Here is a 27,747-nt window from a genome sequence, read left to right as displayed (position 1 = left end):
TGTTATTAGAAAAACAAATATTCAATAACTTCACTGTTAAACAGTGTAATGCCATCAAATTCTGTTAGCAATGATCATGCAAAAGCTATGGTTGGGTAACCATGTTAGCTGGGTACCAACATCATTTGTGTAAACTGTAAAGAATAGGCCTACTTAATTTTGATGTGCTATCACTTGCCAAACTAAGTGTTGTAGTATAACCAGCAGGAGACCAGTGATGTGTGAACTGAATTTGGTGACACTATAGTGTTACAGTGAAGTTATTGAATATTTTTGTAGGAACACTTTTCGGGGTTTTGCACTTTGCTGATGGTCCCTTCGGACTTGTCTCTCAGCGCCTGCTCGTTGAGATAATTGTGATATTATAAGGCTCGTTTTGAAGAAAATTAGGTTGTTGCTACTTGCTAGTTGTCTATGTTAATTGGAAAGAGGTGTAATTTGTGTTTTAACAACGTTTAGCTCATGATTGATCTGTGAAGTTCGAATCTGTGAATATATAGCTGTTGCCAACTTTACTGAACAACTAAGCACTGACCATATTTCTCTATGATAAAACCAACCGCTCCACTGCTAACGTACGGAGCTGTCTGAAACACTGCCAGTGCATAGCATTGCAACTATGATTTAACATATTTATCAGAGTTGCCTAAAAATTTTTTTTGCCTTTAGTTTTAAGAGGCGTTAAAACCCTATAAAACAATTGGTTTTGATGGTTTCATGAAGAACCTTTAATATCCATGGAATATTTCCATTGGACAAATGTTTTTTATATTGAAAATAGTATTTTTAAGAGTGTTGTATGGGCTTTGAAAATCAACCTAAGAGTGAAAGAATAGCTGGATCGCAATTCAGAGGCTACACCTTTGAAAGCTGAATGCGGCACGACAAAGCCTTTCCCAATTGCCGGAAAATGGCGCAATACACTTTTAAATGCAAGTATTTTAAATGTAACTAAGATAGGCTACTACTCTTTATTATGTACATGCATGGACCAAGTTGAACAAATCTGACACTGAACAATCCTTTGTAGGCTAGAACGTCCCATTTCACAACGCTCGGTTCCACATTCGCAGACATGGAAGGCGTTGCCTTTGAAGTTTGCTTCCTTCGAAGGATGGAACACAGCTAATGAGGTTTGTAGTTCCTGTTAAATGCTAAACAATCTTACGTTGCCATGACACGATTTGTTGAGCTCATTAGATGAACAAACGTTTTAAAGTTTTGACTTGTTAGTTGAGTTAGCCTAACAAATTGACAAAATATATGTATGTAAAAAAAAATTTGTGTTTGCTAATTATGTTGTTTTGTGGACATTCTAGGATTAGGATCTAAAAATGTAGTTTTTGGTTATTTTATTGTGCCTTTTTTCCTTAATCTTTCTCCCCTGTCGATGTTTCCCTCGCGCCGTCTCTCTGAGAGTGGATCTTGTTTGTATAAGGCATTTCTCTCTGTCAGCAGTGCTATGTTTAATTCTCGCTCACCAAGACCATGCCAACCCAAGCAAGAAGCCTACTATTGCTACTGTACTCTCTCTCACTCTCTCTCTCTCTCTCTCTCTCTCTCTCTCTCTCTCTCTCTCTCTCTCTCTCTCTCTCTCTCTCTCTCTCTCTCTCTCTCTCATACACACACACACACACACAGACACACAAACACACACACTCTCTCTCTCTCTCTCCTGCAGTAAAGTCACTGTTACCGTGTCTAAGTATGGTCAGAGGGATGGTCGTGTGGTCACTTTCCTCAAGTCTGTCTTCGTTCAGCTATATGGAGCCTGTATCCCACACTGTAACCATAATGTTCTGGGAGGTGCATGTGGAACGCTGTCCAAATGTTGTGTAAACAAAAGCATCTCTTTTAATAGAGCTACTCCCAAATTACACTAAACCAATAAGCCACAGAACAGGCTCTGATTGCAAAAACAAACACACATACCGAGGCAGTAGCTTACGAACTTCTTAAGAAACGTTCTGCAAAGCGCCTGGGTTTATAGAGCGGCACAACAAGAGAAAAACACCAGCAGAGTAAATATGAAAGCCTCTAATTTTCATCTAATCTCTTTCATCCTTAGCCATCAAAAAATGTCATTTGAGGATCTTCTGACCATCTCCGCACTGCTAAACACCAAGAAAACATAAAAATAGCTTTACAGTAAGCCTGTATGCACAGAGAGGGAAACATAATATTTAATAAAGACAGAAGTTTATATTTTTGTGCATGCTGCAATCTGCTCATGTTTTGACAGGATGTTCACATTTCAAAAGATATGTCTGGAAGAAAGAATAACGTGTGTGCGTGTGCGTGTGTGTGTGTGTGATGTATAATGCTCTCTTCATCTGAAGGGAAAGATGGGATTTCACCATGTATTCTGTTCTTCTGCATAATTCTCATAAATGTACAGTAGAAGGGTCAAGGCCAAATAAGGATGTCTGTTTAAAATGCATGTGCCAGGTTTTTAGAAATGCAGTCTTTGTCGGTTTTGTACATTTTTGAGAAATTTTAATAGCATTTTCTATAAAAGTTTTGATTTAATAACTCTACAAATGTCAAGTGGCATAGCCATCTAGTAAAATTAACATACTTTCCTTGCATCTTGACTACATGAGAAAACACCTTAATAATTATGTAAAAAGAAAATATTTAATGGTAAAAAATGGTATGTACACGCACACCTTTTCTTACAAATGGGGAAATATACATACATACATACATAGTATGTATTCATGTATATTTCCCCATTTGTAGGAAAAGGCGTGTGCGTGCGTGTGTGTGTGTGTGTGTGTGCATGTGTGTGTGTGTGTGTAAAATCAAATATAAATATGGCATAAAAAATAATAATGACCTTGAATACTATAGTGGCTTTTAGTGTTTATAATATTTTAAAACACAACTGCTAATAAAATATCATGCCATGCTCCAAAAAAAAACAGTTTTTAATAACTGATTAAGCTCCACAGTTTTTGCAGTTTTTAAACTATCTTAATTTTAGTTGAACTATAGCATGATTAAAAGGTCATGTCCGCTACCAAACTACAGATTTGTGTTTTTTGTTTCATTTACAAAGAGTGCTGCCTCAGCCCTGCTTGCAGAAATCTTATCCAAATTGTGTTTTTGAGAAATGTTGCCTTACACGTCTTTATGAAGCCAGCACGACAGAAGTGTCATGTTGCCTGGGAATATCACATCCACAGCGGGACCCGTCTAAGAACAATAGGTGTGATTGAATTGAGCGGGTGGGATTTGTGAGGTGACACTATAAAATTGCAATAGCAGAGTGTAATAGTGATTTACAGTGCAGGAAGCAAATGTCTACTACGGAAACATGCATGTGTTGGGCATGCAAACGTGCACGAGAGGCCGCTCACACACACAGAGGCAGATTATCTCACTTTTTCTCACAGATACTTACACATATACTGTGAAGAAGTGTCTCATTGTTCTTTTCAGTGCCCGGGGGTAAAAGGTCGAGTGGAGTAAGTACAGTTATCAATCAAACCCTAAGCACTGAGATTCTCTCTCTGTGCGTTGTTCTGTTCTGCTTGCTGCAGGGTTTTTACAGACGTTCCCTGACAGGTGTCAAATACCGGCAGTGAGAAATAATTACTGTCCTGCTGAATTCAGCTCCACTTACTGCCTTTCCACACCTCCGTTCCCCCCATCTTTCACTCCTCCACTCAAGCCCCCCGTCTGCCGTTGTACCGCACTTAAACAACTCTTCTCCGAAGCATACTGAAGTGGATGGTCTCTCAAGTAAAGAGCTTCTCTGTCAGTATCTGCATGTGTGTGCGCAAGTGCTCGCATGTTTGCAAAATGTGTGTATATGTGTGTGTGTCTACCTGCGTGTGTTGAGTCTCTGAGGGAGTGTCTTATTACCGGAGCCGTTTTAGTGAAGCAGCGGTCTGTGTCTCGGTGTATGCGTGTGTGCTCGTGGATTAATGTCACTTAGGGAGTATTGCATGACCAAGGCCATAACATACAGTAGCACATGCGTCTGCCAGTAACTCCTGAAATACTGGGTCCCCACAGAGAACACACTGTGTGTGTGGACACAATAAGTAGGCCTTAGTGGGAGCTAAAGTCTCTGAATAATGGGAATGGGAAATCAATAAAACACTTCTATTATACATGTCATGTTCTTTCTCTCTCTGTGTGTGTCTGTGGTGTGGTTCTGTGTATTATCGATATCAGGACTGGGATTTTTTAGAAATGGATTCTGACATGTAGTCAAGTAAAAATGGGAGTTTAGATGGGGTGAAAAATAAGAGGGTTTGGTGACATCAGGTGAAAAGTTGTTTCAAAGCCGTTTTTCTTTTAAAGTAGCATGCATATATTACAGAAGTAAATAGGGTCAGTGTTGATTTCATATTGACTTTAAAGGCACCCTGTGTAAGATTTTTTGATTAAAATATCCAAAAAACACTAGAACGATGGTATATATTTTGTGGATGTGTGTACTTGCATTATCCCAAATGTTTCGAAGAATGTTTAAATCCAGAGAAATAAGCAGTTGTAACCAGGACACGGACAATATCCGTGCGTCGCCTATCAATGACATCATACCCGCGTTACCCTTCTGGTTTTATTTTGTAGAAATCATAGAAACACCGAAACGCAACTGTTTGGATACATTCATCGACAGAAAACGAATCATTGTTATATATCTCAACACAGTTAGTCTTTTTGTTTAAATCACGTTTTCTTGATTTACTGCGGCATAATGCTGTGTCGTGCTTGTCTCTCATTAGCAATCGCTCCAGCGGCCTCGTTCCACTCCCAACGGCTTTCATAACGTTAATAAATCTTTAATACATTACTGGTCATCCATTGAATTAGATTTTAGCCCGAGTCCCGTCGTATTCTCCACAGGCTGTAGAGGTGAAGACGACAACTCCCATTATTCCGCAAAATAAAGGCGTCATCAAGCTTCGCCTTTGTCTTGAATAAGCGACCTCTAGCGGCGAAAAATTACATAGTGTGCCTTTAATGCAAGCACTATCAGCAGTGTCTGTTGCATACTGCTAATTACCAGTTGTCAGTGTGATTGTGATGATTATAATAACTTCAATAGAAGTACTGACAAATCGCTAATTGTGAACAGTGTTCTCTAGCAAACAAATCCAGACATAATTAATAAAACAGCATGTGACCTTCAGTCAGCACAGATGGTAAATATATTCTTGTCTATCTGAAAATCTGTTGTATTTCCACACACATTTAATATCCTTCTAAAAATGGCTGCACCCGTCCAAATGAAAAATGGAAACGAGTCATTTGTAATTGCAACAGAAACAAGTTTTCAAGTACTATACTATTCTTCCTAAAATGTGAGTCTTAATGGAACAGTTCCCCCAAAAGTGAAAACTTTTTCTTTCTTCTGTGGAACAGAGATTTTTTACAGAATGTAGTTGCACTTTTCCCATTCAGTGCAGGTAGAACAGAGGCTCTCAAACTGTCATTGAAAAAGAGCAGCTTACACATTATGCAAAACATCTCATTTTGTTTTCCACACCAGAAAGATCACTGGGGTTTGAATCACATGAGGTTAAGTGAAAGATGACAGAATTTTTAATTCTAGATGGATTACCCATTAGTCTGACTTGAGGTTTCTGTAAATTCTGTAAGCTGAGAAACACAATCCCTGTGTTTAAATTTCACAAGATACAGTATACACAAGAAAATTGTGCCCCAGAGAAATTAAGAAAGCATTTTTATTTCTTTGTTCTTTATTCTCTTTGAGCTCAAACATAAACACTGAACCCCTAAAAAACATTAAGCCTCAAGGTTTTTAGGCTGTTTGTTCACGTGTGTGTTTATGCTTTGTTGTATCCATTGTAACTCGCATAGTAAGCATATGCTGCACTTTCCACCTCTTTGCTAATTATAGTGAGAATATTTTCCTGTTTGCAGTACTGGTTGTGTGTTTTTTTGTGATTTTTCTGGTTCATTGAGGTGTGCGTTTCCTTGCGCAACACTTAATCCCTAAACATTAAACCTTTTTTAAACGTATCTCTGGTAAACGTAAAGAGAAGAGTCGAGACATTTTCCTCATTCCTGAAATCCATACACCTTAATGTCTGAGCGCTGACATGACATGGAGCAAAATACGCCTGCTATTACCTGTTATTTGACAAATGAAACGCTTCAGTGGGCTTTAAATGGGCTGTTTGTTCTTTGAAGATCTTATTAAACGTGCAATTTGTCTCGGAAATAATAATTCTAACATCTCTGGTTGGTAATTTGTAGCAAATAAGTTTGTTGCCTGCAGAGATTTTTATCTCACCAGATTTCATTCATCATGAAATGGAAGAGGAATGCATTTTTCAGAAAGAAAGTCAGCTAAGTAGGACACAGAGAGGGTTCGTTTAATAGATCATCCAGCTAGGGCTGTTTTGCATATTATGTATGGTTTTGTACAGCAATGGAAAAGAACTAAAGCAAAATCACGCCACAGGTTACTTCTAGATGAATGTCGCAAGTTCTCTTTGTTTCTCTTCATTTGGTGTATTTATTCGTCCATGTGTGAGTTTACACAGTGTGAGGGCCCGCAGTAAACACAGACCCTCGGGCTCTGCTGGCTAATAAACACCTTTCTCTAGAAGATAAACTCGTAGTGTATACGGTACACCGTGACTGTTATGCCTTCTGCACAGTCTCGGCCGCTTTCGGGCAGTTCTGTGGTCCTCAGTCTCCCACTGCAGCGCATGTACAACATGTGGGCCAAACGACTGAGATTAACATCAGTGTGAAAGTCTTTAAAAGAATATTTCACACCCTCCCCAAAACATGACAATTCTGTCATTATTCACTCACCGTCATGTCGTTTTAAACTTGTATGACTTTTTTTCTGTGAAATGCAAAATATATTTTGAGATGTCTGTGTTTTTTTAAAATACATTACAATGGAAGTCAGTGGTCAGCAATACTGTTTGGTTACCAACATTCTTCAAAATATCTTTATTTGTGTTCCACTATAAAATGAAAGTCATACAGGTTTGGAACAACATGAGGCTGAGTAAATGATGACAGAATTCAAATTTTTGGGAGAACTATGCCTTTAAAAACCCTTGTGTGATTGTGCAATAAATGAAGCTCTGAGAGTGGACAAGAGGCAGCACAAACAAACAATAAATAAATAAGCGAAAAGGTAACTGCATATTATAGAAGTAAGGTATAAAAGTAAACCTGTCCTTTAGGATATTGTCATTTTTTAACGTACCATGGTAAAAAACCATGTTGTTTAAACACATATCATGATAAAACCATGTTTAAAAGTTTTTTTTTTTTTTTTTAAACATTTTTTTTTATGTGGTGGTGGGGGGTTGTTTTATATACCATGGTTAAACTGTTTTCTCAGATTTTTGGCAGGTAGTTCTGCATTGTCGCATTATTAAAATCTGACCTTGACTTCTTGTAACTCGTCAACATGGGGTTTCCACACCATTCAAGACGAGCCGTGCCTGAAAATTAAATAGGAATTCATACATTCTGAAATTGTTACATTGTTATTTGAGTGTGTAGTGTACGTGCTTGTGCTTGCATTCACAGTAATTATTCATTAACAGTTTCTGCACTCTATTGGAAAGTCTTAGCTGACAGTTCATTAGTTCTTGTCTGAGACAGATAAGACAGAAAAACAACACATGAGATGGAGGAGACTGCAACAATGTAAATACTTGAATCATGACAAAACATGATATGCAAACTTAGCTATTGAGAAAGATTAAAAACACACAGCTATTTATAGCTCCTACTTTTCCTTCTAAAATAACTTCCTACATGAGCTGAAAAGGTAGGAATTATTAAAGCTGCTTTTCTCTGCCGACATTTAAACTACTTAAAATACTTCCTCTACCTTAATATGCACAGAAAATACGAGTAAGACATTTGCAAGTTGTAAATAGGAGTTTGGGGCGTGGCTATCTGTTTGTTCAACCAATGGCAGATGAGAGAAGTGTTTAAGGAAACTTGATTGAAAACAGAAATAAGGTGTGCTCGACTTCGCCAGGATTTAATCGATAGGCAAAAATTTGCCACTTGAAGTTGAAGAGAGGAGTTGACACTGATGCGGCTTTTACACTATCACAAATAAAGTGGATTAGATTAAATTTTTTTAATGACATAAGCTTATACTATTGAAATACATGCTTATTTTTATGATTACAGGAAAAGAACTTTAAAACCGTCAGTGCAGAAGGTGTCAGAATAAACACAAAACACATCATCGTTGTCATCTGTGAATTCAGTAAATAGTAACAGTTAGTTCTCTTACGTAGAGTTCTCTCGTACTGCGTCGAAGAACGCTACGGGAAAGATATTTCTTTGTCGAGATTGAAGCCTAAAATTAATCCTTAATTTTGTAATAATGTAAAACGCTTTTCTGAAGCATACAACCTAGGCGGAGCAATACAGCTCACCCATTGGCTGCTCTGCCAGAAAAGCACAGCCTATGCGAGGCCAGGACGCTGACCAATGAGGACGCTTCGCGCCCTTCTGCGTCACCTCCCGCCCAAACAGGCGTGGCCTAGGCCTATAAATACGAGCATAGCTGTCTAACACGCCGATTTTCTTAAATTCAACGAAGCTGCACGCATCGCTGGATTGATTCGAGCCGCCACAGCCGTTTGGAACAAGCACCTCAGCAGGACGAGCCCTTACCTGAAGCCGCTGGTCATCGCCGCCTTCAGCCGCCGTTCCCTGCTGCGCTTCTCCGGCGTGGAATATCCTTTCAGTTTTGTGTGTGTTTTGTGTGTGTGTTCGCCTACCGCGGCACACATTTTTTCCTCACAAAAGAGCAACGAGTGTCTTTTTAAAGATGTCTCGCGTTTCCTGCGGCTCCTGCCGAGCCGCGCTCATCGACGGGGACCACCACGAACTGTGTGTTTCCTGCTTGGGCGAGGAACATGCAGCTCTCGCTCTCGGTGATGGCGGCTGCCATCACTGCGACATGATGCCAATCGCGACTCTGCGGACTCGCCTTGCATCTTTCGCCGAGACTGCTCAACCGCCCCCTGTAGCGCCGCGCCGTAAGAAGCGCCGCGCTCAGCGGGTCCCGGAACCTCCCTCCACGAGGAGCTCGCCGCCGCCACCGCCGCTAGCTCCTCTCAACGTGTCGCTTGAGTCGCTCACCGACGGACAACAGCCGCAGCACGCCGCTTTGTCCGTTATGGAGGACGACCAGCAAGCCGTATCAGAGGGGGATGACGATTGCTGTTCGCTTCTCGCTTCGGAGAGCGAGGGATGGGCGAGCTCTGTGGACCTCCCCTCCCCCGCCGTTCCGGAACGTCGAGGAGGGAAGATCAGCATCGAAGCAGAGCTGATGCGTCTGCTCACACAGGCCGTATCGAGCCTCGGCCTCGAGTGGTCGACGCCCGAACAACCTGCACTCAACCGGCTGGATGGCCGCTTCCTCGCTGGAGACCGCGCTGCGCCCCCCTCCAGACACGCACCCTTTCTTCCTGAGCTTCACGAAGAGGTAGCGAAATCGTGGAAGGCGCCATTTTCAGCCAGAGTACGTACTTCTGCCTCGCCAGCATTCTCCGTAGTGGACGGTGCTCGCGACAGAGGCTACCACGCTCTCCCTCCGGTCGAGGAGGCTGTAGCGACTCACCTTTGCCCACCCTCTGCTGGACGGCGGGCTAAGGGAGTCCTACCATCTAAAGCTTGCCGCACTTCGTCAGCTCTGAACGGCCGCGTGTATTCCGCCGCCGGACAAGCTGCATCGGCGCTGCACACCATGGCGGTGCTCCAAATCCACCAGGCTAACCTCCTCTGCAAGCTAGACGAGGAAGGCCCGGGCGCGATCAGTGTTCCGGACTTACGTAGCGCCACAGACCTCGCTCTTCGCGCTACAAAGTCCGCCGCACACGCCATCGGCAGGATTATGGCCTCAGCTACTGTTTCCGAGAGACATTTGTGGCTGACTCTCTCCGAAATGGCGGAGTCGGAGCGCTCTGCGTTCCTCGACGCTCCCATTTCACCGACTGGCCTCTTCGGATCCTCCGTGAAGGACTTCGCAGACCGATTCGCCGAGGTACAGAAGACTTCGCAGGCCATGAGACATTTTCTGCCAAAGCGCTCCAGTTCCGCAACAGGCCGCCCTAAACAGCCGCCTGCCCGAACTCAGCAGCGCCCCGCGCCCGCCGCACCGGCCCAGCAGCAACAGGCCCGAGAGAGACCACGGTCTCGCTCCGCCGGACGCCGCCCGCCACCGCGTGGTCCTCGGCCCAAGATCTCACTCAAGCCCGAGGCCTCGGCGCCATCCTAGCCCTGCTAGGAAAACGACGGTGTTCGGGTCCCGCTGCGGCCGGACTTCCACCAAAGATTTTCGCTTGTACAGCCCTAAGTTCCGTGTTTGTACCAGTGTATTTAGCAGCCAACAAACCGTCCGTAAAGCCCGTTTGCCTGCACACAAACGCCGTTTTCACGGCGACCCAGATAAATCTAAAAAAGAGTTTAATTTCTGGTGTTCCGGCCAAGGCCGATGGTGTAATGTGTGTAACTGCAATGCCCACCCAGTGCCCATTCATTCACACAAGCACAGCCCCGTTCAACACAGGGTTTGCACACATAAAATCGGCTCATGCCGGTTGTGCTTTACATGTAGTGAGCGTGCCCACTATCCAGTGCCCACAACCACTACACACTGCACGTTCCGCGGTTTCTGTAAAAACGAAACTAACGAACGGTCAGTCAGTACACGAACACAGTGTCCCCGGTGTTATAAATGTGCCCGCCACCAAGCGCCCACGTTTATTTACAAACATAACGAGCCCCGTAGGGCTCGCCCCGCGTGCTCTCTCTCAACTCAGAGAGTCGAGCGCGCGCGGGACGCATACTGTGTTAAACATGTCCCCCGCCTCAGACGCCACGGCGTCCATGTTACAGCACACGGTTGCTCTCGTGTCGCCGCCATTTCGCGACCAGGGCCCAGATTACATTCAACCCCTAGTCACACGTGCACATGCATGGGAAAGACTTCCCGGGGTCTCAGAATGGGTGCTAGAGACTATAAAAAGAGGCTATTCGCTACAGTTTCATCGACGCCCTCCCCGTTTCACGGGAAAAGTCGAAACCACGGTAAAAACAGAAGTAGCACATCTACTTCGAGCCGAAATAGCGAAGCTATTGAGCAAAGGGGCCATAGAGCCTTTATCTCAAGCTCAGAGCGAAGGGGGTCTGTACAGCAGATATTTCCTGGTACCGAAGAAAGACGGGGGTCTCAGACCCATTTTAGATCTAAGGCGTCTGAACAAAACGCTAACAAAGCGGAAGTTCAGAATGCTCACGACCAGAAAAATCCTCGCGCAAATTCGCCGAGGAGACTGGTTTATGGCGATAGATCTGAAAGACGCGTATTTTCACATACAAATTGCGTCACGTCACAGGCGATTTTTGAGATTCGCCTTCGAGGGCCGGGCATATCAGTACACAGTCCTGCCATTCGGCCTATCCCTAGCACCTCGTACATTTACAGTGTGCATGGACGCGGCGCTGGCACCCCTGAGACTCCGAGGCGTTCGAATTCTGAACTATTTGGACGATTGGCTGATTCTAGCTCAATCGCCGTCAGAACTCGCTCACCACAAGACGCTAATACTCGATCACCTCGAGTGCTTAGGTCTGAGAGTCAATTGGGAGAAAAGTTCACTGTTTCCCAGTCAAAGGATCTCCTTTTTAGGACTGGATCTGAACTCACTGTCTATGACAGCACGTCTGTCATCACAGCGCAGGCGAAATACCCTGCAAATGGCGAAATCCTTCCGCAGCGGCCACATAGTGCCGCTCAGGAGATTTCAGAAAATGCTGGGCCTCATGGCCTCAGCCTCTACAGTGCTGCAGTTGGGCCTGCTGCGCATGCGCCCACTACAGTTCTGGTTGAGAACGCGCGTACCGCGCCGAGCATGGTTACACGGTCGTTATCGCCTCAAGGTCACTCAGGAATGCATTTCAGCCCTGACACCATGGAGAGCGTCAGACTGGTACCGGTCAGGTGTAAGCCTGGGGACTTCCTCGAGCCTGAAGGTGGTGTCCACGGACGCGTCCACCTCAGGCTGGGGAGCACTGCTCGACGGCAGACCGCTCTTTGGCCAATGGGCAGAGCGAGCCAAACTACCGCACATAAACTGCCTGGAAATGATGGCGGTGGACTTTGCGCTGAGGCGTTTCTGTCCCCGGATAAAAGGACACCACGTCCTGGTCCGCTCGGACAACGTGTCGGTAGTAGCCTACATAAACCACCAGGGTGGCCTGAGGTCCCGAAACCTATTCAGGTTAGCGGAACGCATACTGGTGTGGGCCCAGCACAACCTGCGCTCGTTAAGAGCAATACACGTGCCAGGCCACTTGAACGTAGGCCCGGACAGACTCTCACGGAACAATGTTCCTACGGGAGAGTGGCCCCTACACACACAGACAGTGCGTCTGCTGTGGAAAAGGTTCGGCAGAGCGGAAATAGACCTGTTTGCAAACCAGGAGAACGCTCACTGCCCAGAATTCTTTTCGAAGAGCGCGAACGCGCTGGCCAGAGTCTGGCCCCGCCGTCCGCTCTATGCCTTTCCTCCTGTCTCACTCCTGCCTCAAGTGCTGGAGCGTATCAAGGAGAGCGGATGCTCGGTACTACTGGTTGCTCCATACTGGACGAATCAGACCTGGTTCCCAGCTTTGATGCGACTGAAAAGTACTGCCCCGTGGCCGATTCCAGTGAGGAGAGACCTCCTCTCACAGGCCAAGGGCGCGATTCTGCATCCTCACCCCGAGCTTTGGTCCCTACACGTATGGGCCATAAACGGGTACCCGCTAACCTCCCAAGAGGAGTGTTAGACACGATCGAGCAAGCTAGGGCTCCGTCTACTAGACGGCTCTACGCTTCCAAATGGTCGGTGTTCTCTGGATGGTGTTCAGATCAAGGTCTGTCACCACTTCAGTGTGGAGAACCGGAGATTCTCTCCTTCTTGCAAGAGCTATTGGATAAGGGAAGAACCCCATCCACGCTCAAAGTCTATGTGGCTGCCATATCAGCGTTCGTTAATCCAACGCTTGGCCGTTCACTAGGCAGGAACGACCTGGTGGTCCGCTTCCTGAGAGGCGCCAGGAGGTTAAACCCTCCAAGGCCTCCTTCAGTCCCCGTTTGGGACCTTTCTACAGTGTTGAACGCTATGAAAGGGGCCCCTTTCGAGCCTATTCACTCAGTTGACATGAAACACCTGTCTTTCAAGACCGTGTTTCTTTTGGCTCTCGCTTCAGTGAAGCGTGTGGGAGACTTGCAAGCGCTCTCAGTAAGAGCTTCTTGTATGGAGTTCGGGCCAAACGACTCTGTAGTCGTATTGAAACCGAAGCATGGGTACGTGCCTAAGTCCCTCAACACACCGTTCAGGGCTCAGGTCATCTCCCTGTCGGCCCTGCCGGCTTCAGAGGACGGAAATAGCTCCCTTTGCCCGGTCAGGGCATTAAGAGCTTATGTGTCCCGCTCCGCTGTTTTTCGACAGACGGAGCAGCTCTTTGTTTCGTTCAGCGGACGCTCCAAGGGGCGAGCCGCGACGAAACAGAGTCTGTCTCGATGGGTAGTGGACGCCATTGCGCTAGCCTACGCATCTAGAGGTTTGGAATGCCCTTTGGGCATCAGAGCACACTCCACGAGAGGCATGGCCTCTTCATGGGCTTGGTATAGCGGAATCTCGTTACAAGATATCTGTATGGCGGCAGGCTGGGCCTCCCCGTCTACATTTATTAGGTTCTATAACCTAGAGGTTCCTGCGTTGCAGGCTAAACTGCTCTCGGTCTAGAAGACTATGTATTAGTGTCCTGCCCCGCGCTGCGGCCCAGGTCACTTCAGTGTTAATATGTATATGTGTTCCTGCCCCGCTGTGCGGCCCAGGTCACTTCAATGTTTAAGCATCACTCACTGACAATGTGTCCCATGAGCATGCTATTACCCCTCATATATATCTATATTTACATATATATGCTATTATGCCTTAAGAGGCACTACTATAAAGGGATGATGCTAATTTAGCCGCTCTCCCTATACTTCTTGGGGTAGGCACTTGTATACCAGGGCGCGCGCGCCCTTAGGTGTCTGTGTCGGTCCAAGAGCACGCACGGCGTTTTACATGGGGTTCCCGTAGCGTTCTTCGACGCAGTACGAGAGAACTCTACGTAAGAGAACGTACTCGGTTACTAACGTAACCTCGGTTCTCTCTAGAAGAGGGAACGAGTACTGCGTCTCATGGCCGTGCGTGTCCGCGCTGCGTCGCTTCATTGACGAAATGGTGGTCCCCGTCGATGAGCGCGGCTCGGCAGGAGCCGCAGGAAACGCGAGACATCTTTAAAAAGACACTCGTTGCTCTTTTGTGAGGAAAAAATGTGTGCCGCGGTAGGCGAACACACACACAAAACACACACAAAACTGAAAGGATATTCCACGCCGGAGAAGCGCAGCAGGGAACGGCGGCTGAAGGCGGCGATGACCAGCGGCTTCAGGTAAGGGCTCGTCCTGCTGAGGTGCTTGTTCCAAACGGCTGTGGCGGCTCGAATCAATCCAGCGATGCGTGCAGCTTCGTTGAATTTAAGAAAATCGGCGTGTTAGACAGCTATGCTCGTATTTATAGGCCTAGGCCACGCCTGTTTGGGCGGGAGGTGACGCAGAAGGGCGCGAAGCGTCCTCATTGGTCAGCGTCCTGGCCTCGCATAGGCTGTGCTTTTCTGGCAGAGCAGCCAATGGGTGAGCTGTATTGCTCCGCCTAGGTTGTATGCTTCAGAAAAGCGTTTTACATTATTACAAAATTAAGGATTAATTTTAGGCTTCAATCTCGACAAAGAAATATCTTTCCCGTAGCGTTCTTCGACGCAGTACTCGTTCCCTCTTCTAGAGAGAACCGAGGTTACGTTAGTAACCGAGTACGTTATTAGGGTTGTCGAGAAACTGCGCTGACTGAGCCAAATTCTCTCAAATCGCTCTCATGGTATTTTGATGGCATGCGTCACTGTGATGTGGGGTTGGCAGCATCTCAAGTTAGACAAAATTGCTAACCAGCATACACCGCTTCAAGTCAGACAACAATCAGTCTGCGCAGCGTCGCATGAAGTCGAACATTTTCAGTTTGGTGATGCTGGGGCCGCAGAAATTACACAATTCACACATTTATTTTAAAAAGCCAAATAAAAACCTAAATAAACAGTCAAATAAATAGTAAGTAGTAAGCATAAATTTAAATAGTATAGCACTAAACAAAATCTCACCTCACAAGAGAAAATAAAAACAAATGGAAAAGAAAATAACCTAAAAAAGCAATGCACTACGGGAAAGTGAGAAATGGGGCAAAAGAAAGGAAAGCTCGGCAGGAGAGAAAGAGTGAATTGAGACTGACCCGAACACTGCTGCCCACAGCCATCAGATTGGCAGCGCTCACTCTGTAATGATGGCAATTTATTTCAATTAAATCGGCCCATTATTGTTGTAAAATCGTTAGCATGGCGTCTGGGCGATTAACACGCTATGCGAAGAAGCATGTAGACCAAGACAAATTAACATCCTCTCATTCGTGTTCACTCCCCCCTCTCCTAACTAATAACCTTCTAATCAAGCCTCCGTCTCCCCCATTAGCCTCATTTGTTTACATGTAACTCGTATTAACCCGTTCCCTTGAACACACTAATACAATACAGTCTCTGTGTCATCTGTAATTATAATAATGGTTCCGTATGGATTTTAAAACCAGAGCATTCGTTGTCATAAAACGTTCTTATGAGACATACATAAACGTGTTAATGGTTCTGAGTTGTTTCCTGAAAGGCCTGAAAAAAGACAGCATTCCTGTCTGTTTGGCGTGTGTGACGGCTGCTTCAATAATGATTTGATTCATGGACACCGAAACTCAAAATGTGCTACAGAACGACAAAGTGTGTCCCGCTCAAGTTTTTCCAACCCTCCCCTGCCTTTCTTTTTTTTATTATGTCTGCTTGGCACATATATCTCCTCTCGCACTGACAGAGAAGAGGAGTGAAACCGAAAGAGGGGGAGGAAAGGCAAAAAAGTGTGGCGAGACAGTTTATAACATGCAATTTTAATGCAGCTGCGAGCTCAATTTAAAATTGCAACATCCATTTCACATAATCTCTTAAAATGAGATTTTCAAATCAGAGCTCTCACACTTATATGCTGAATGCGGTAATACCGCACTGCGTTTTGCAAAACAAACAGGTTTTAGTTGGCAATCCAAACACTCAGTCTAATGAGCGTAAGTTCTGCTGTGACAATGTATTTAAACTTGATTCACATGTAACGCCCTTAGGCCTGGTTTCACAGACATGGCTTAGATTAAGCCAGGATTAGGCCTTAGTTCAATTAGAACATTTGAGTAGATTTCATAAACGTGCCTTAGAACATGCTTGCAGTTAAAACAACTCAAACATGCATTTATAGGCATAAGCCTTGTCTGTGAAACCGGGGGTAAATGCCTTATCCTTTCAAATTTGAGTCTGTACAAAGCAAAATTTACTGATTGTCTAACATTAAGGAGTGACTGGAAGGTTACAAGATATGGAGAGGTTTCCCTGAGCTTTTCTCTGGCAAACGGTTCGCTCAGGCCCTGCCTCCTCGTACCCAGCATTAGCGTCTCAGCTAACAACTAGCGCCCAGCAGATTCCTTTCTGATTACTGCTGCCGTCTGAGAGGTGAGAGGTTACAGTGTTTATAAAAGACATCAACACTACTGTACTTCAGGCAATTACAGCTAAATATAAACCAAATTTAGGAGAAAAAAAACACTCTCAAGGGGTGTCTCAATCTGCCGTGGGGAGCTAGCTGACTGTTTTAATCCAGTGCCAAGCACTATTTTAAAGCATCTGTCCTCCAGGGATTAGCCGTGACATGATAACTCACCACTTCAAAATAACCGGGAGACTGCAAAGAAACGCGCCGCTGTTCAGTGAGTCGAAAGAGAGGTCAAAGGTCAGGTGAAAGTTTAGCGCTAAATGCAGTGATGTTTGATGTAATCTGCTGATGTCCTAGGTTATATTGTGCACCGTTACGTAAGGTGAACGAAATGTTTTCCATCACGTGTTTTTTTTTTTTTTTTTTTATAGATGATCCTTTCTGGAGCTGAAATGAGAGAAAGAGAACAACAAAACGCACACTTTGTAATATCCTTCGGCTGATATTGAATGTTGATAATTTGATATGAGCTTAGTAACACTTTACAATAAGGTTTTTTATACAGGAGCTAACAATAGTTTTTTTTAACGCATTTATGAATGTAACACATTTAGTGCATCTTAACAAATATATTTTATTTTGAAAAATGAAAGGCAACATGCCCCCCTCAGATTTACACTGATTTAAATTTTGATATTAAATCCACAAAAATGTGTTCTATAGTCAAGCAATTACATCAGAAGTAATTTAAATTACAGAAAAAAAGGGAAATGTTATTAAATTACAGTAATGAAATACTTAGTAATGCATTATTACACCCAACAATGCACTATATAAAGTATATTTTTCACAAGGGAATCCATGCATTAACATGGCAGATTTTTATGTGACTTTTCCATAAGGCATTGAATAGGAAATACATGTTATGGAGAAAAAAATATGGCATCAAACAAATGGAAACTCAACAAACAAACAAAACTCTCTTTCTCTCACTTGCTCTGCTCTTTTCTGTGGCTCGTGAGTCACTGCTCATGACCATTCTGACAACAGCAAGACATATTTACTTTATAGCAGCATTAGCAAAAAGCAGTATATGAGAAAAAGGAGGGGGGCCTGAATGTCTGAGGAGGAGGAAAGCAAGAGAAATGAAGAGAGAAGGACATAAAGTAGATGGAGGAGTATTGGCACAGGTAACAAAATGAAGACAAGCTTTCATATTTGAGAGTTAAATTGTATTTTGTGTGCTTACAGCTTGATGTATGACATTACAGTGTGGGAATGTGTTTCAGGGAAGGAGATTTACTGAATAAATATTTTAAATGCTTCTCTCTCTCTCTCTCTTTCTTGTTTTATCTCACTGCAGGGGCTGTTATGTGCTAAGATGGAAAAAACTTTAATGTCACCATAAAAAGTGGTTAACTGAGGTGTAATGGTCTGTGTATTTATGTCCATTAAAAAAAAAGGCACAGCCAACACTTTGGACAGATGCATTCTGGGACATTAGCAATTGAAACCATACTGGAGTATCATGTTCTCACAGGGACATAGGCTCTTCAGGTCTTTCTGACAGGCTGTCCCAGTACCGTAATAGTCCCAGGTACCGATGGAAGTGGCTGTATGTGCGGAGTATCTAGTCAATGTCTTCAGGCAGAGCTCAGGGCAGAACAGCTGAATGCCTTCCAAACTGCATGGACTCACTTTAATTTATTCCTATGATTTTGAGCACTTTGAACATCTCAATATGCTCATGGAATATTGAGTGCTTTCAGTGGAGCCGCTGTGGGTGGACTCGGACTGGCATTTTCAGCATTATATAGGATGCAAACTGTAGGCTCAAAGCAATACGATTCCTTTGTCCTCTGATTCTTCTGGTTATATTAGCTCAAAAGCCAAACAACATTAGTATCTGTGTAGACTGGGCACAAAAAGAAGGATATCCACATGCTTAAGTAATATAGTCTATCTGTTCACTATACCAGGACAATTGTGACCATTGAAAGCAACAAGCTACGAGAGGCTGTGTTAAATAAGACACAAATGTTTAATAAGTTACTTTTATTGAAATTAATCATTTAACATTTTATTAAAATTGTTGTGCCTTTTGTAATAAAATAGCTTCCTTTCCCTCTTGCAGTTGTCACTCACATGAGGTCACAGCAACAGCAAACCACAACCATCCAATCAATTCCCAATGGACAAAATCATGACCCGCCCTACATTTTTTGTGGTTGGTAAGCAATGACTTTCCACATTAATATCCACCTTATTTCGCAATGCAGAAGTAATCTATTTTCTGTTCATCTGCAAGATTTCCAATTCATTCGTCGCTCTAGGTAAATTATTAGAAGATTAATAAAGTTCAGTAAACTGTAGAATATTTGTGTTATAAACCAGATTGTTTATATTTCCGATAATAAATGGAAAATAATATACCAGTTTGTTTTAATGCAGCATAATGGACAGTTTTAAATATAACTGGAAGCGAATGACATCCGGAATATTCACACATTCAAGTTACAAATGCCTGCACCTGATCTTATACATTAAAAATGGTTGAATTCCAGAAAATGCCATTCTTTTTCTCCATAGGTGAATAAACTATAAGGAAATTTTAAACTTAATATAAATAAACTTATTGGGTATTTAAAAGATAAGTTTAAAACTTTTAAAGCAGAATACTGTGAGCAGCACGGTTGTTAACCATTGGTATATGCTTTTGTTGAAACCATCAGCCTGCATCATTTCAACTTATTTTTTAAATAATCCTCCATCAGTGGAAACTACATTACCTATTATTCTGCATAGAAATGTCCACCAATCAGAGAGTTGAAACCATAGGTGTATATACATAGTTTCCTCATTAGTGGCTGTTTTAATGGCTCTACAGTATATGTAATCCGTCCACCATATTGGAACAGTCAAAGCCAGCTTGTGAACATTCGAGAGAAAGTTGACTGTACGTCTGTAGTTAGACGCATGTATGGATATCTATATATGAAATAGACTTCAGCAGATCAATTTGCTAAACTAACACCATACAAGACAAAGACAACATTAAAAAGTTACCATAGTAGCTAATAGAGATCTTTTCTGAGTTTCAACTTAATTTGGATGAATTCAATGTTCTAAAATGCAGGCATTTGTACAGTAAACATATTTTACTTTTTAAATGTCACTGATGTTTGTCTTGGAAGCTTAGGAACGTTATTAAATATTTAGGCTAAGTCTCGTCTGTCAGCTTATGCTTTGTCAGATGAGTCGAGACAAAAACAGTTCAGGGAAGCAACTTAGTAAATCTCTTTCAAGAGGTGGACCTACAGACACTCAAACTTTTAATGACAGACAAACAGATCATGAGAAACAGATATGCCCTCAGAGCTTCCAGACATGTGAAGGCATACAATCCATCCATAAAATGTTTTAATAAAGTTTTATACAAATAAATAGATGCTAAATGAAATTAGCATGAAAATATGTTACTTTGAAACACAAAATGTATGTATTCCCCCTTAAATTTGGGATTTTGGTCTAACACAAAGTCATACAATTATGTCTGACTGTTGATCTGTTGAACTGATATTTAACTCAGTGTTGATTGCTAGAAAATAACTAAATCACACCGATCAGAGTTTTAGACATGTTCCAAATCTGGCTAAATGTCATATTGATTGGAACAATGGCAGTTGCGTAACTGATATGAGATGAATAACATCTGAAAATGTGCTTTGTTTGCACCAGGTTGTTTTGTAAGTGGTTTAATGAGTTAAATAAGTGGCCTAAATCTGCACATTTCCTTACCAACGCCATATTAAAACAACAACCTTCCTTTTTCATTTAGGCTTGTGTTTGCTTGTGTGTCAGTGCATAGTTTGTTTATATATTGTACGCAGTGTCAAACAGGCTTTTTTTGCTTCTCTGCTTGATTTCATCACTGTCTCAGTTGGTTATCTTGCAGTTGCTTAAAGCCCTTTTTGCAAAATGTGAAAAGTCTTGAAAGCGAGTTTGTGTTTGAGGCACAAAGACGACAGGCAGGGTAAATGCTTTAACACAAAACCACAAGAGCCCTTTCTCTCTCTCTCTCTTCCTCTCTCCCTCTATGAACTCGTTTGGTAGGTTCTTGCATGCCTTTTTACTGACTGTATGAAACTGTGCAGAATTATAATTAATTAGTGGTTGGAAAAAAATAGCGACTGGTTGGCTTAAAGTAAATTATATGGTAGGCTTCCAGAGAAAGGGCCAGCGAGAGAGAGGGTGACCTGCCGCAACATAAAAAAAAAACAGACACTCACATACACACACACTCTCACATATGCCTATATAAAACTACATTTAGATTTCCCTGAAACTCCACACATAAACATACACACCGCATTTAGATTTTCCTGCATTGTGGCATACATTAAACATACATGGTTAAACGGAGGCTGTGACGGATGGAGAATGTATGGAGGTGAAGTGGGGTTCAGTGAACACACACACCCTTTCAGTTATACGCCTGCCAAAGATGGAAAACTGAGTGGACGTACATACGTTCGAGGGAGATGTACTGTACATGTAAGACTAGAAGAACATGTGAGTGGGGATTGTCTGTGCAAAACTGCGTAAATGCAATTTAAAGCAACACTAAGTAAGATTTTTTTTACCTTAAAATAATGTTTCCAAAATCGTTTCAGTGGTTCATCAAGTCGTAACAGGGTGAAAGGCATTTATGCCTCCGGTTTGCGGTCCTTTATCTGCTATAACCACACTATGTACGATTGCCAGATCGGGTCGCGTTTCTGTAGTTCTAATGAGGCATAAGAAAACTACTAAATTTGACTTGCTTTACGTCAAGCGTTACAATAGTCATTATTTTGTTTTTCTGATGTCGCAATACATCATACTTTTATCATACTCTACCTTGTCTGTGGACATCGTTCATTCCAAAGCCGGAATGAACATTGAGCCTGCGTGCGATAGGCTGCGGTAGGCTAAATTATTTACGACAGCGGTAATGGACAATTCCGCTTCCAACCTGTAGGGCGACCGCAGAGGAAAAGTTTCTTGGTGTTGCTTTAAGGCCTGCATAGAATTAATACCTGTTGCACCATCTAGGCGTACGCCTAGTCAAAGGCAAAAGGTAAAGTGAAAAGTCATGACTTTTTCGGACTACTGATTTTAATAAAGGCAGAACTTTAATTTCACGATAAAGGCAATGAACCTGCGAACCAACGAAATAGTTTACCTTAGGTATAAAAACGCTGATTCTTTAGGCAACGTTTACGCATTGAAATCAGATGGTGACTTCACTTGTTGTGATGTTATGACTATTAATAGCAAAGTTTGAATGGTATCTTAATATAGCTGGGCGTAATTGGGCCTGGTCATAGTTTTAGTTTGTGCAACAGGGGTAAATATTTGTCAGAAGGCTTTATGTAGCTAAGCCCAGTGTAGAGCTTGAACCCAGCTTTTTCAACCCAGCTGGTGCAACCGGCCCTAGGAAATCAGATTTTTGGGCGGTTGCTTAGCAGTTGTTGGCACGTTGTTAGGCAGCTGCTGTGGTGTTCTAGATGGTTGCTATGGTGTTCTGGGGGTTGTTAGGGTGCTCTGATGGGTTGCTAGGGATTTAAGGGACACTTGTTAGGAGTGAAGTTTGTTGGATGTTCTGGGTGGATGCTATGTGTTCTGGGCAGTTGTGGTGTTTTAGGTGGCCACTAGGGCTGGGCGATATGGCCCAAAAAATAAGATCTCGGTGATATATGGTAAATATCTTATATACACATTTTTTATTTTATTTTTACCAGCCATGAAACCTAGATTAATCCTTATTAAAGTTACAAAAGTTATTCAGTCACAAGCAATGAGTGATTGTTCTTTGCCTATTGTAGCTTAACATTAAAAACGTATTTTTTATTTTTATGTTTGCTGGCCAACTGACGATTGACACTGTTTCATATACTTACCAACACTTACGTTTGTCGCTTGGCGAGTATTCCTTTTTTGGCCCTGCTTTCTAACATTTACAGATGGAGACTATCATATCAAAGTAGGCTCTACTGTATATCGACATAAATGGTATTGCCTCATCCTTTATTGTTTATGAAAAATGTATCGAAATATCATACAAACTCAACATACCGCCTAGCCCTAGTCAATTGTGTATTTTAGGCAGTTGCTAGGGTGTTCTTGTGGTTTCCATTGGGTTCTGGGTGGAGATTGACAGATTGACAAGGTTTTTCAATCTAAACAACCTTTTTTTTGTGTAAATCTATGGGATTTTTTAAATCCATTTATTTTTTTTGTCTGCCAGGTGAAAATCGTAGAGCCGATCAAGCACATCTCTGCTTAAAAAGCAGCATGATTTGAGGTATCACTGATGTCCGTATACAAACCTTGTGGGATAAGTTATACGCAAAAGTGTCTTCCTAAAAAAGAAAAATGATGAATTGAAGTGATGCTTTGCTTCACAAGCAGCACTAATAAGAACATAAACACTTTACTGAACATTGACATATCCACATACATACACAGACCTCTCGACACACAAACACATACACTCTGCTGTGACTTAAACATTTTCTGAAATCAGACCCTGTCGCTGTCTTTCTTTTTTCCCCAATGTAGATATTGGCCACTACCGTACACACACCGTCTCTGCCTTACAAGCCGAGATAGAGCTACACCAAAGAGATTAGTGGTTTGTGAATGTGTGTGTCTGTCCGCTTTGGTGCACTTAGTCTTGCTCTGGGTTGTGTTGTTTATTTAAACTGGAAACGTTTTGATTAATGTGGTGCCCTGAGTGCTGTGGCACAGTGCAGATAAGTACACACACACACACACACACACACACACACACACCCAGACAGATAACTGCTTTCTTTCCCTGTCAGTGAAGGGAGTTAAAAGAACTCTTTGAAAGTGAGAGTGGTTTGCGATGTGCGTACACACATATACACATGTTTGAGGGCTTTGATTTTCCACTCAGTGACTGCTGACCTCTAAATATTTACAGTGGTTGGCACATGAGGTGCCCGGTTGTGAGTGTGAGTGTGAGTGTGTTACGATTGGGCCAAGCAAATGTTGCCCTTCTTGTCTTGTGTCTTTCTCGAATATACATAGCTTAAACCTCACAGGCTACCAAAGTTTTTTTATTAATATGCTCAATAAAAGCATTTCCTTTTATTTTTCTTTATGAACTTTTACTGTAAACATATATTCACAGATTTTCGGCGTATTCCCTGGTAAATTGCATTTTTGCTTTTTAGTGCATTATATCTCTTGTGAAAAAGAAGTGAGCTTAATTGTATTGAATATGCATTTGTAGTGTACATTCTTAAAAGTAATTTAAAATTTTTTTGCTTGCAGATAATACAATATTAATGAAATAAAAGTGGATTTGAAGTGCCTTCTCAACATGTCGACAACACAGAACACTCTTCCAGGCCTCAGCTACAACTACAGTGTTTGAGGGCTGTACCGGTACCTGTAGGATGGAAGCGTACATCGAACAGGCACAGATAGACTCCGAAGATGTCTACTGACCAGGTAATGTTTCCCACCGAGTGAAAGCCTCTTGTCCGGTTTCTCGTTTTCTTTTCCTTGACTCTTCCGACTGTGCTTTCTTCGTTGACTCTGCCATGATTCACGTCTGAAATGCGTGCTAGTGTCTTCCATAGAGGCTGCTTCATATGTTGTTGATATATGTGACGTCGTGCCGTAAAGCAAGCCGTGATTCTCGTGAGTTTTGGTGGGGCGCCACCTCTCAAACCTGCATTGCTGCTTTGCTATAGGGATGATTTGCCCTACCATTGCCCTACCATGGTTTGTTTACCATCGAAATGACTTTGAAGCTGTTACATTAAGGTACAAATCTTGCATAGTGTGCCTTTAAGTGTTCAAGAACATTACATTCAATTCACACTTGAGTATATTCTTTGAAAGTATATAATTTCCATAATAACTCTTTTTAAGAAGTAGGCTAAAGTGTAGGTCTACTTCTTTCTTTCTTTTTTACAAGGGAAGCTGAGTGTGCACTTCAGCATATCTCATCTCATCTTTGTGTGTGTGTGTGTGTGTGTGTGTGTGTGTGTGTGTGTGTGTGTGTGTGTGTGTGTGTGTGTGTGTGTGTGTGTGTGTGTGTGTGTGTGTGTGTGTGTGTGTGTGTGTGTGTGTGTGTGTGTGTGTGTGTGTGGCTGTTATTGCCCCTGTGTGATATAATTTGTTGCATTTTACAGCTGTTGCTCTGGATGGGCTGCTGTTCAGCTTAAGCCCATTAACTTTAACAAGGCGAAGGCAGACACTCACACATATTTAGATTCAGAAGCAATTTTGGATATCATTTTACACACTCCCAAACAGATAAAAAAAGATATAGAGGCACACACAGAAGTAGGAGTGTTGTGTTTTACTGCTGTGTGCATATTTGTGTACGTGTTGTTGGCACGCTGGCAGTGCCAAGCATACAGTGGAAGCGTTTCTGGCGTGCTGGTAACCCACGGGTGCTATAAACCACCGTATTTTTTTTCTCGGAATGTGGATGAATCGTGTGTGTGTGTGTGTGTGTGTGTGTGTATGCTGCACACTTTCTATTGTTTCTCTGCTTCTCTCACATTCATTGTTCTTTCTCCATGTTGCATCCCTGCTATTTGAGCCACATCCCTGCCCGTTGTGAGCCGCATAGATTGACGACATACAGTAGAAAAGCAGAACAATAATTTGAAAATCACACTTAGATTATGGTTCAAAGATGGGAATGTATGAGTCAGATTAATTTAGCCATACCCTGACAAATTCAGCCCTGCAGTTATGTCTAAAATACTATTAATGTTTTTGCAGATTTTCTTCCTAAAATGCCTCAAGACGTGTGCAAAACCTTAGCTTGGATTACTGGATCCCCTGTGGTAAGATTTTTTAAAATTGTAACACTTTTAGTTTATGTATATATGCCAATATTTTTTGTTGATGGAACGGTCATAATAGCCATAGACTGAATTTGGATTTAATGATTCAACTCAATTGACCTGCAGGTTGTGATGAATGAGGTTTGATGATTGAAATGCACAACTATTTACGATTATACCCAAAAATAAGCACAGTGCTCTCATCACTTTTTTCCTCTGTGTTTCTTTGGCCTGATTCTGCCTCTCACAGTCAAATAAATAATATAATTCGCTGTTACACACACTATAAAATGTAAAAATGTGTGTAATGTAACTATTTGTACCTGATCTGATCGTAATGTGTGATGTGAACCTCTACAACTGTTGGCAACAAAACGATCATATACACAAGTATGACATAAAGTCAGAGATAATTGTCCTAACTTTACCTGTATGTGTGTATTCATTTAGATATTACCATATGTACCTCATTCATTTTTTATGTTTTGAAAAAAGTCTCTTATGGTCCCCAAGGCTGCATTTATTTGATACAAATACAGTTAAAACTATCTGTTTTCTATTTGAATATATTATAAAATGTAATTTATTCCAGTGGTGCAAAGCTTAATTTTCAGCAGCCATTACTCTAGTCTTCAGTGTCACATGATCCTTCAGAAAAGTTAATTGCGACATTTTGTCTTTCTCGATTGCTGACTTGTGAGATATAAACTTGCTAGTCCATTTAATACCCCCTGAGCTGCTCGGGTTGTTACCAAAATGGCCGCTGACTTGCCCTAAAGGGAACTAACTCACATTTGCTATTTAATGTGATGTGTTCACTTTATTCACTTCAAGTTGCTTAGCATAAGTTTAGAACATACTATGAATGTAAATACATGCTCAGAGAGAGAGAGCGAGAGAACGAGCTCATGTTAAACTTGTCCCGGGCTGCAGAATTTTTTTTAACAATAGCTCATAAACTGCTGTAGGGTAGTTTGTGCCCTCCAGGCAAAAAGAGCTCAGAGCCTCAGACCTACATAGGCTAAATTGAGTCAGCAATGTCAATGTGTTGTGATGGAATAAGCATTTGACACAGCCATTAGTTTCCCTAACAATATTAGAGGATTCAACTTGACAGACAACATCAAAACAAGCAAGTCTAAAATAATCTATTTAAAAAAAAATCGATTTTGGTCCAAGAGTTGGCTATAGTTTGTTCCTGTTCACCCAACGTAACTGAAACATGTAATGAAAATAAAAACAATGGATTAAATGAAAATCAATGTGTCGCATTTTGTTTCCCCAGGACCCGTAATGGAAGGTCAAATAAATGTAACATAAGTAACCATGGAAACAGCAAAAGTATGTTGTCGAAAATAAATCATTTTCCTCATCCACTGACATTTTTCTCTTTAAATTGATTTTTTTTTAAATAGAATCACATTAAAACATCTCCCTGTTTTTCAGAAACACGACCACATGTTTGTTCGTGGCCTTCAGGTTATTTAAAGGATAATTTAATTTATAGTACTCTTTCTCTTTCAAATCTGTATTCTGTATTTTTAGTGGCCTTCCTCTCTTCATCTTCAGACAAAACACACTCACACACACACACACACACACACACACACACACACACACACACACACACACACACACACACACACACACACACACACACAAAACACACATATATGAAGCTAGACGTAGCTTTGTAGCATTAGAACAAAGAGTTGAAAAGTGAGATAAAAAGTGTATTTCTGAGGCTGGATATTTAATGGTGCTGTGTGGGCTTCTTCTGTCTCAGTGAAGGCTGTGAACACTGCAGGAGTGTGGAGAGGGTCCAGATGGAATTGCCCAAACGAACCCAAACTCAAAGGAGCTTCAGTCGCCTCCCAATGAAATCCAGAACCAGTCAGACATAATCAGCTCCTGTCACATCACAATGGAAACCAGCAAACGCACAGAAACTGAACCGTGAATATGCTACAATCAGGTCTTTTATTTGAAAGTGTCGTCTTTTTATAGACATGAATTAGGAATCCAAGGTGATTTGTTTGTTTTTTTTCTCCTGAGGGTGAATAACGCTCAGCCTCTTTCAGTTACTAGCCTTCACCTTTAAAGGTAACTGACGCCACAGGGGAAGTTTGGCATGTTTTTCTTATTTCCTTTTTTCCATTTTTTGCTGAAATGTTCCTTTGACTAACTCGGTCCTTCGACAGAGGGCCTTACTGAGAGTCG

At 42.3% G+C, this 27,747-nt stretch overlaps 1 long non-coding RNA gene across 2 annotated transcripts in view; it reads left to right on the top strand.

Annotated features, from left to right (window-relative positions):
* The window catches only part of LOC307010112, a 28,079-nt gene extending 1,215 nt beyond the window's left edge, over positions 1-26,864 (top strand). Inside the window, exons 3-7 of one of the 2 annotated variants that reach the window (XR_013800156.1) lie at positions 1,031-1,133; positions 18,783-18,879; positions 23,993-24,172; positions 25,463-25,527; positions 26,813-26,864. This is a non-coding gene — a long non-coding RNA (uncharacterized lncRNA). The remainder of the gene's footprint in view (positions 1-1,030; positions 1,134-18,782; positions 18,880-23,992; positions 24,173-25,462; positions 25,528-26,812) is intronic. The other variant, XR_013800155.1, reaches the window with a different exon arrangement.
* The last annotated feature ends 883 nt before the right edge of the window (positions 26,865-27,747 follow it).

Source organism: Phoxinus phoxinus (genome assembly GCF_949152265.1).
Source record: "Phoxinus phoxinus genome assembly, chromosome: 14".
Taxonomy (NCBI): domain Eukaryota; kingdom Metazoa; phylum Chordata; class Actinopteri; order Cypriniformes; family Leuciscidae; genus Phoxinus; species Phoxinus phoxinus.
This window is presented reverse-complemented; position numbering and strand designations above follow the sequence as displayed.